Consider the following 8,152-nt stretch of genomic DNA (forward strand, 5'->3'; position numbering starts at 1 on the left):
TATATCTCCGCATCAGAACATCGTAGAGACATGGGGTTTGGACCGTTTGACTCGTGACTCGGAGGGTAATCACTAGTGGATCCCATTTTTTTCCCTAGCAACCAAATACAGTACCCTAGCAACAGAGTAAACAAAGCCTTATATCTCCGCATCAGAACATCGTAGAGACACGGGGGTTGGACCGTTTGACTCATGACTCGGAGGGTAATCACTAGTGGATGCTATTTTTTTCCCTAGCAACCAAATACAGTACCCTAGCAACAGAGTAAACAAAACCTTATATCTCCGCATCAGAACATCGTAGAGACACGGGGGTTGGACCGTTTGACTCGTGACTCGGAGGGTAATCACTAGTGGATGCCATTTTTTACCCTAACAACCAAATACAGTACCCTAGCAACAGAGTAAACAAAGCCTTATATCTCCGCATCAGAACATCGTAAAGACACGGGGTTTGGACCGTTTGACTCGTGACTCGGAGGGTAATCACTAGTGGATGCCATTTTTTCCCCTAGCAACCAAATACAGTACCCTAGCAACAGAGTAAACAAAGCCTTATATCTCCGCATCAGAACATCGTAGAGACACGGGGGTTGGATCGTTTGACTCGTGACTCGGAGGGTAATCACTAGTGGATGCCATTTTTTTCCTTAGCAACCAAATACAGTACCCTAGCAACAGAGTAAACAAAGCCTTATATCTCCGCATCAGAACATCGTAGAGACACGGGGGTTGGACCGCTTGACTCATGACTCGGAGGGTAATCACTAGTGGATGCCATTTTTTCCCTAGCAACCAAATACAGTACCCTAGCAACAGAGTAAACAAACCCTTATATCTCCGCATCAGAACATCGTAGAGACACGGGGTTTGGACCGTTTGACTCGTGACTCGGAGTGTAATCACTAGTGGATGCCAATTTTCTCCCTAGCAACCAAATACAGTACCCTAGCGACAGAGTAAACAAAGCCTTTTATCTCCACATCAGAACATCGCAGAGACACGGGGTTGGACCGCTTGACTCGTATCTCGGAGTGTAATCACTAGTGGATGCCAATTTTTTCCCTAGCAACCAAATACAGTACCCTAGCAACAGAGTAAACAAAGCCTTATATCTCCGCATCAGAACATCGTTGAGACACGGGGGTTTGACCGTTTGACTCGTGACTCGGAGTGTAATCACTAGTGGATGCCAATTTTCTCCTTACCAACCAAATACAGTACCCTAGCAACCGAATAAACAAAGCCTTATATCTTCGCATCAGAATATCGTAGAGACATGTGGGTTGAATTGTTTTACTTTTGGCTTGGAGTATAATCATATATTGTCCCCCGAAATTTGCCACGGCAAGCACCACTTCACATTTTCTTCAGGAAATGTACCTATCTAGTTATTATTATTATTATTATTCTTATGTCTGCACACTTTTTCGGCGCGTAACTCGTCCCGCACGGTTTGCCGTAGTCCCATGAAAGAGGGCTCAAATCGACCGGTTTTTTGAAGAGATGGTGGCTATGACTTTTATAAGCGGTCGGGTGCAGAATTTCCAAAAGGGGGGCGAAAAACCACCCGAAAAATCCCATTGACTTAACATTGCGCCCAACTTTGACGAGTCATAGCTCCGCTCGAGGATTTTGTAGAAACATGTGGTTTACAACATTTGAAGAGTGTGGTAGACTCTGTAAGAACATGGATCACAATGGGGTGTAAGCTGTACCCCTGGGGTGTAAGAGGTGCCCAAAAATGCCCAATGAAAAGTCAATGGGGCAAAATCCCATAGACTTAACATTGCAAAAGTTTTGACGGGTCATAGGTCGACCGAGGATTTCATAGAAACATGTTGGTTACTAAATTTAAAAAGGGTGCTAGACTCTGTCAGGACGTCCCCCACAATGGGGTGTAATGTTACCCTAGCAACCATTTTGGGCACCCTAGCAACCTATACCATAGACTGCCATTATAAAATGCCCGGATGGATATCTTTGCACCACAGTGTCATAGAGACATGGGGGTGGGCTCATTTTACTCAGGCATCCAATCAGTCTCTCAGGATCCTTACAGACTTACTAAGCCACGCCCCTAGCAACCACTTTTGAGCACCCTAGCAACATAAAATACAAACAGTTATATCTCGGCATCAGAACATCGTAGAGACACGGGGGTTGGACCGTTTTACTTGTGACTAGGGGTGTAACAATTGGGCACATCATTGGCCACTCCCAAGCCACGCCCCTAGCAACCAAATTTGAGCACCCTAGCAACCGAATAAACAAAGCCTTATATCTCCGCATCAGAACATCGTAGAGACACGGGGTTTGGACCGTTTTACTTGTGACTCGGAGTGTAATCACTGGGCACATCATTGGCCACTCCCAAGCCACGCCCCTAGCAACCAAATACAGTACCCTAGCAACAGAGTAAACAAAGCCTTATATCTCCGCATCAGAACATCGTAGAGACACGGGGGTTGGATCGTTTTACTTGTGACTCGGAGTGTAATCACTGGGCTCATAATTGGCCACTCCCAAGCCACGCCCCTAGCAACCAAATACAGTACCCTAGCAACAGAGTAAACAAAGCCTTATATCTCCGCATCAGAACATCGTAGAGACATGGGGGTTGGACCGTTTGACTCATGACTCGGAGGGTAATCACTAGTGGATGCCATTTTTTCCCTAGCAACCAAAATCAGTACCCTAGCAACAGAGTAAACAAAGCCTTATATCTCCGCATCAGAACATCGTAGAGACATGGGGTTTGGACCGTTTGACTCGTGACTCGGAGGGTAATCACTAGTGGATCCCATTTTTTTCCCTAGCAACCAAATACAGTACCCTAGCAACAGAGTAAACAAAGCCTTATATCTCCGCATCAGAACATCGTAGAGACACGGGGGTTGGACCGTTTGACTCATGACTCGGAGGGTAATCACTAGTGGATGCAATTTTTTCCCTTAGCAACCAAATACAGTACCCTAGCAACAAAGTAAACAAAGCCTTATATCTCCGCATCAGAACATCGTAGAGACATGGGGGTTGGACCGTTTGACTCGTGACTCGGAGGGTAATCACTAGTGGATGCCATTTTTTCCCCTAGCAACCAAATACAGTACCCTAGCAACAGAGTAAACAAAGCCTTATATCTCCGCATCAGAACATCGTAGAGACACGGGGGTTTGACCGTTTGACTCGTGACTCGGAGTGTAATCACTAGTGGATGCCAATTTTCTCCCTAGCAACCAAATACAGTACCCTAGCAACCGAATAAACAAAGCCTTATATCTTCGCATCAGAATATCGTAGAGACATGTGGGTTGAATTGTTTTACTTTTGGCTTGGAGTATAATCATATATTGTCCCCCGAAATAAGCCACGGCAAGCACCACTTCACATTTTCTTCAGGAAATGTACCTATCTAGTTATTATTATTCTTCTTAGCACCCCAAAATTTCTGACACTAACTCGTCCTAGAGCTTTCAAGCTACATGCACCAAATTTTCCACGGACCTTAAGACTGGTCTGACTTAGTGTGCTATATCTTTTCTAACTGATGGGACCTTCCAAATTCCTAAACGGGGCGCTCAAAGACCCCAAAACTCCCATTTACTTAACATGGAGACAAACTTTGACGGGTCATAGCTGCGAGTGAGAAACATGTAGAAACTTGTGGCTTACCACATTTAAGGAGGCGGACAGGCTCTGTAAGAACATACATCAAAATGGGGTGTAAGCTGTACCCCTGGGGTGTAAGAGGCCCCCAAAATTTCCCATTGACTTATAATGGGGCAGGAAACATGCCCATATAAAGGAATAAAAGCGTCCCAGATGGAATATCTTAACTTTAGAGTGTCGTAGAGACATGGGGGTTGGACCGTTTTACTTGTGGCTTGAAGGTTGATCATTATGGGATGCCATTTTTCTCCCTAGCAACCAAACTTAGTACCCTAGCAACGGAATAAACAAAGCCTTATTTCTCCGCTTCAGAACATCTTAGAGACACGGGGGTTGGACCGTTTTACTTGTGGCTTGAAGGTTGATTATTATGGGATGCCAATTTCCTCCCTAGCAACCAAACTTAGTACCCTAGCAACGGAATAAACAAAGCCTTATATCTCCGCTTCAGAACATCATAGAGACACGGGGGTTGGACCGTTTTACTTGTGGCTTGAAGGTTGATCATTATGGGATGCCATTTTTCTCCCTAGCAACCAAACTTAGTACCCTAGCAACGGAATAAACAAAGCCTTATATCTCCGCTTCAGAACATCTTAGAGACACGGGGGTTGGACCGTTTTACTTGTGGCTTGAAGGTTGATCATTATGGGATGCCATTTTTCTCCCTAGCAACCAAACTTAGTACCCTAGCAACGGAATAAACAAAGCCTTATTTCTCCGCTTCAGAACATCTTAGAGACACGGGGGTTGGACCGTTTTACTTGTGGCTTGAAGGTTGATTATTATGGGATGCCAATTTCCTCCCTAGCAACCAAACTTAGTACCCTAGCAACGGAATAAACAAAGCCTTATATCTCCGCTTCAGAACATCATAGAGACACGGGGGTTGGACCGTTTTACTTGTGGCTTGAAGGTTGATCATTATGGGATGCCATTTTTCTCCCTAGCAACCAAACTTAGTACCCTAGCAACGGAATAAACAAAGCCTTATATCTCCGCTTCAGAACATCTTAGAGACACGGGGGTTGGACCGTTTTACTTGTGGCTTGAAGGTTGATCATTATGGGATGCCATTTTTCTCCCTAGCAACCAAACTTAGTACCCTAGCAACGGAATAAACAAAGCCTTATTTCTCCGCTTCAGAACATCTTAGAGACACGGGGGTTGGACCGTTTTACTTGTGGCTTGAAGGTTGATTATTATGGGATGCCAATTTCCTCCCTAGCAACCAAACTTAGTACCCTAGCAACGGAATAAACAAAGCCTTATATCTCCGCTTCAGAACATCATAGAGACACGGGGGTTGGACCGTTTTACTTGTGGCTTGAAGGTTGATCATTATGGGATGCCATTTTTCTCCCTAGCAACCAAACTTAGTACCCTAGCAACGGAATAAACAAAGCCTTATTTCTCCGCTTCAGAACATCTTAGAGACACGGGGGTTGGACCGTTTTACTTGTGGCTTGAAGGTTGATCATTATGGGATGGCAATTTTCTCCCTAGCAACCAAACTTAGTACCCTAGCAACGGAATAAACAAAGCTTTTTATCTCCGCTTCAGAACATCATAGAGACATGGGGGTTGGACTGTTTTACTTGTGGCTTGAAGGTTGATCATTATGGGATGCCAATTTTCTCCCTAGCAACCAAACTTAGTACCCTAGCAACGGAATAAACAAAGCCTTATATCTCCGCTTCAGAACATCATAGAGACACGGGGGTTGGACCGTTTTACTTGTGGCTTGAAGGTTGATCATTATGGGATGCCATTTTTCTACCTAGCAACCAAACTTAGTACCCTAGCAACGGAATAAACAAAGCCTTATTTCTCCGCTTCAGAACATCTTAGAGACACGGGGGTTGGACCGTTTTACTTGTGGCTTGAAGGTTGATTATTATGGGATGCCAGTTTCCTCCCTAGCAACCAAACTTAGTACCCTAGCAACGGAATAAACAAAGCCTTATATCTCAGCATCAGAACATTGTAGAGACACGGGGGTTGGACCGTTTTACTTGTGGCTTGAAGGTTGATCATTATGGGATGCCAATTTTCTCCCTAGCAACCAAACTTAGTTCCCTAGCAACGGAATAAACAAAGCCTTATATCTCCGCTTCAGAACATCATAGAGACATGGGGGTTGGACCGTTTTACTTGTGGCTTGAAGGTTGATCATTATGGGATGCCAATTTTCTCCCTAGCAACCAAACTTAGTACCCTAGCAACGGAATAAACAAAGCCTTTTATCTCCGCTTCAGAACATCTTAGAGACACGGGGGTTTGACCGTTTTACTTGTGGCTTGAAAGTTGATCATTATGGGATGCCAATTTTCTCCCTAGCAACCAAACTTAGTACCCAAGCAACGGAATAAACAAAGCCTTATATCTCCGCTTCAGAACATCATAGAGACACGGGGGTTGGACCGTTTTACTTGTGGCTTGAAGGTTGATCATTATGGGATGCCAATTTTCTCCCTAGCAACCAAACTTAGTACCCTAGCAACGGAATAAACAAAGCCTTATATCTCCTCTTCAGAACATCATAGAGACATGGGGGTTGGACCGTTTTACTTGTGGCTTGAAGGTTGATCATTATGGGATGCCAATTTTTTCCCTAGCAACCAAACTTAGTACCCTAGCAACGGAATAAACAAAGCCTTATATCTCCGCTTCAGAACATCATAGAGACACGGGGGTTGGACCGTTTTACTTGTGGCTTGAAGGTTGATCATTATGGGATGCCAATTTTCTCCCTAGCAACCAAACTTAGTACCCTAGCAACGGAATAAATGTTAGCTTCATTCTAGCTTCATGCTAATCATGTTAGCTTCATGCTAGCTTCATGCTAATCATGCTAGCATCATGCTAGCTTCATGCTAATCATGTTAGCTTCATGTTAGCTTCATGCTAATCATGTTAGCTTCATGCTAGCTTCATACTGATCATGCTAACATCATGCTAGCTTCATGCTAATCATGCTAGCTTCATGCTAATCATGCTAACTTCATGCTAATCATGCTAACTTCATGCTAATCATGCTAACAGCCAGATAGCCTACTAAAACAAACTTCTGTCAAACCATTTTAAATGTTCAGGCTACGTTTTTTCAAGCCAACATAAAGTTTGTCCTCAAACTTTAATATCTTTATTATGTTGGCTTGAGAAAGCCAACATACTGTTGTTGCACTTAAACTTATTATTATTATTATGTTGGCTTTGAAAAAGCCAATATATTGTTATTGCTATTAAACTTATTATTATTATTAGTGGTGCTTGCATTTATGCAAGGCATCACTATTATTATTGCTCATACTTATTATTTATTTATTTATTATTCTTATATCTGGACACTTTTTCGGCGCGTAACTCGTCCCGCACGGTTTGTCGTAGACCAATGAAACAGTGCTCAAAACGACCGGCTAATTGAGGACACGTCTGCTATGACTTTTATAAGCGATCGGGTGCAAGGTTTTCGAAAGGGGGGCGAAAAACCACCCAAAAAATCCCATTGACTTAACATTACGCCCAACTTTGAGGGTCATAGCTCCGCTCAAGGATTTTGTAGAAACATGTGGGTTACAACATTTGAAGAGGGTGGTAGACTCTGTAAGAACATGGATCACAATGGGGTGTAAGTTGTACCCCTGGGGTGTAAGCGACACCCGAAAATTCCCATTGACTTATAATGGGGCAGGAAACATGCCCATATAAGGGAATAAAACAGTTCCAGATGAGATATCTTTGCTTTACAGTGTCGTAGAGATAAGTGGGTGGGCTCATTTTACTCGGGCATCCAAGCAGTCTCTTAGGATCATCCCAGAGCTATTAAGCCACGCCCCTAGCAACAATTTTGGGCACCCTAGCAACATCTCCCATAGACTGCCATTATAAAATGCCCAGATGGATATCTTTGCGCCACAGTGTCATAGAGACATGGGGGTGGGCTCATTTTACTCAGACATCCAATCAGTCTCTCAGGATCCTTACATAGGTATTAAGCCACGCCCCTAGCAACCACTTTTGAGCACCCTAGCAACATAAAATTCAAACAGTTATATCTCGGCATCAGAACATCGTAGAGACACGGGGGTTGGACCGTTTTACTTGTGACTAGGGGTGTAACAATTGGGCACATCATTGGCCACTCCCAAGCCACGCCCCTAGCAACCAAATTTGAGCACCCTAGCAACCGAATAAACAAAGCCTTATATCTCCGCATCAGAACATCGTAGAGACACGGGGTTTGGACCGTTTTACTTGTGACTAGGGGTGTAACAATTGGGCACATCATTGGCCACTCCCAAGCCACGACCCTAGCAACCAAATTTGAGCACCCTAGCAACCGAATAAACAAAGCCTTATATCTCCGCATCAGAACATCGTAGAGACACGGGGTTTGGACCGTTTTACTTGTGACTCGGAGTGTAATCACTGGGCACATCATTGGCCACTCCCAAGCCACGCCCCTAGCAACCAAATA

This window comes from Paramisgurnus dabryanus, chromosome 10 (genome assembly GCF_030506205.2).
Source record: "Paramisgurnus dabryanus chromosome 10, PD_genome_1.1, whole genome shotgun sequence".
Classification (NCBI taxonomy): domain Eukaryota; kingdom Metazoa; phylum Chordata; class Actinopteri; order Cypriniformes; family Cobitidae; genus Paramisgurnus; species Paramisgurnus dabryanus.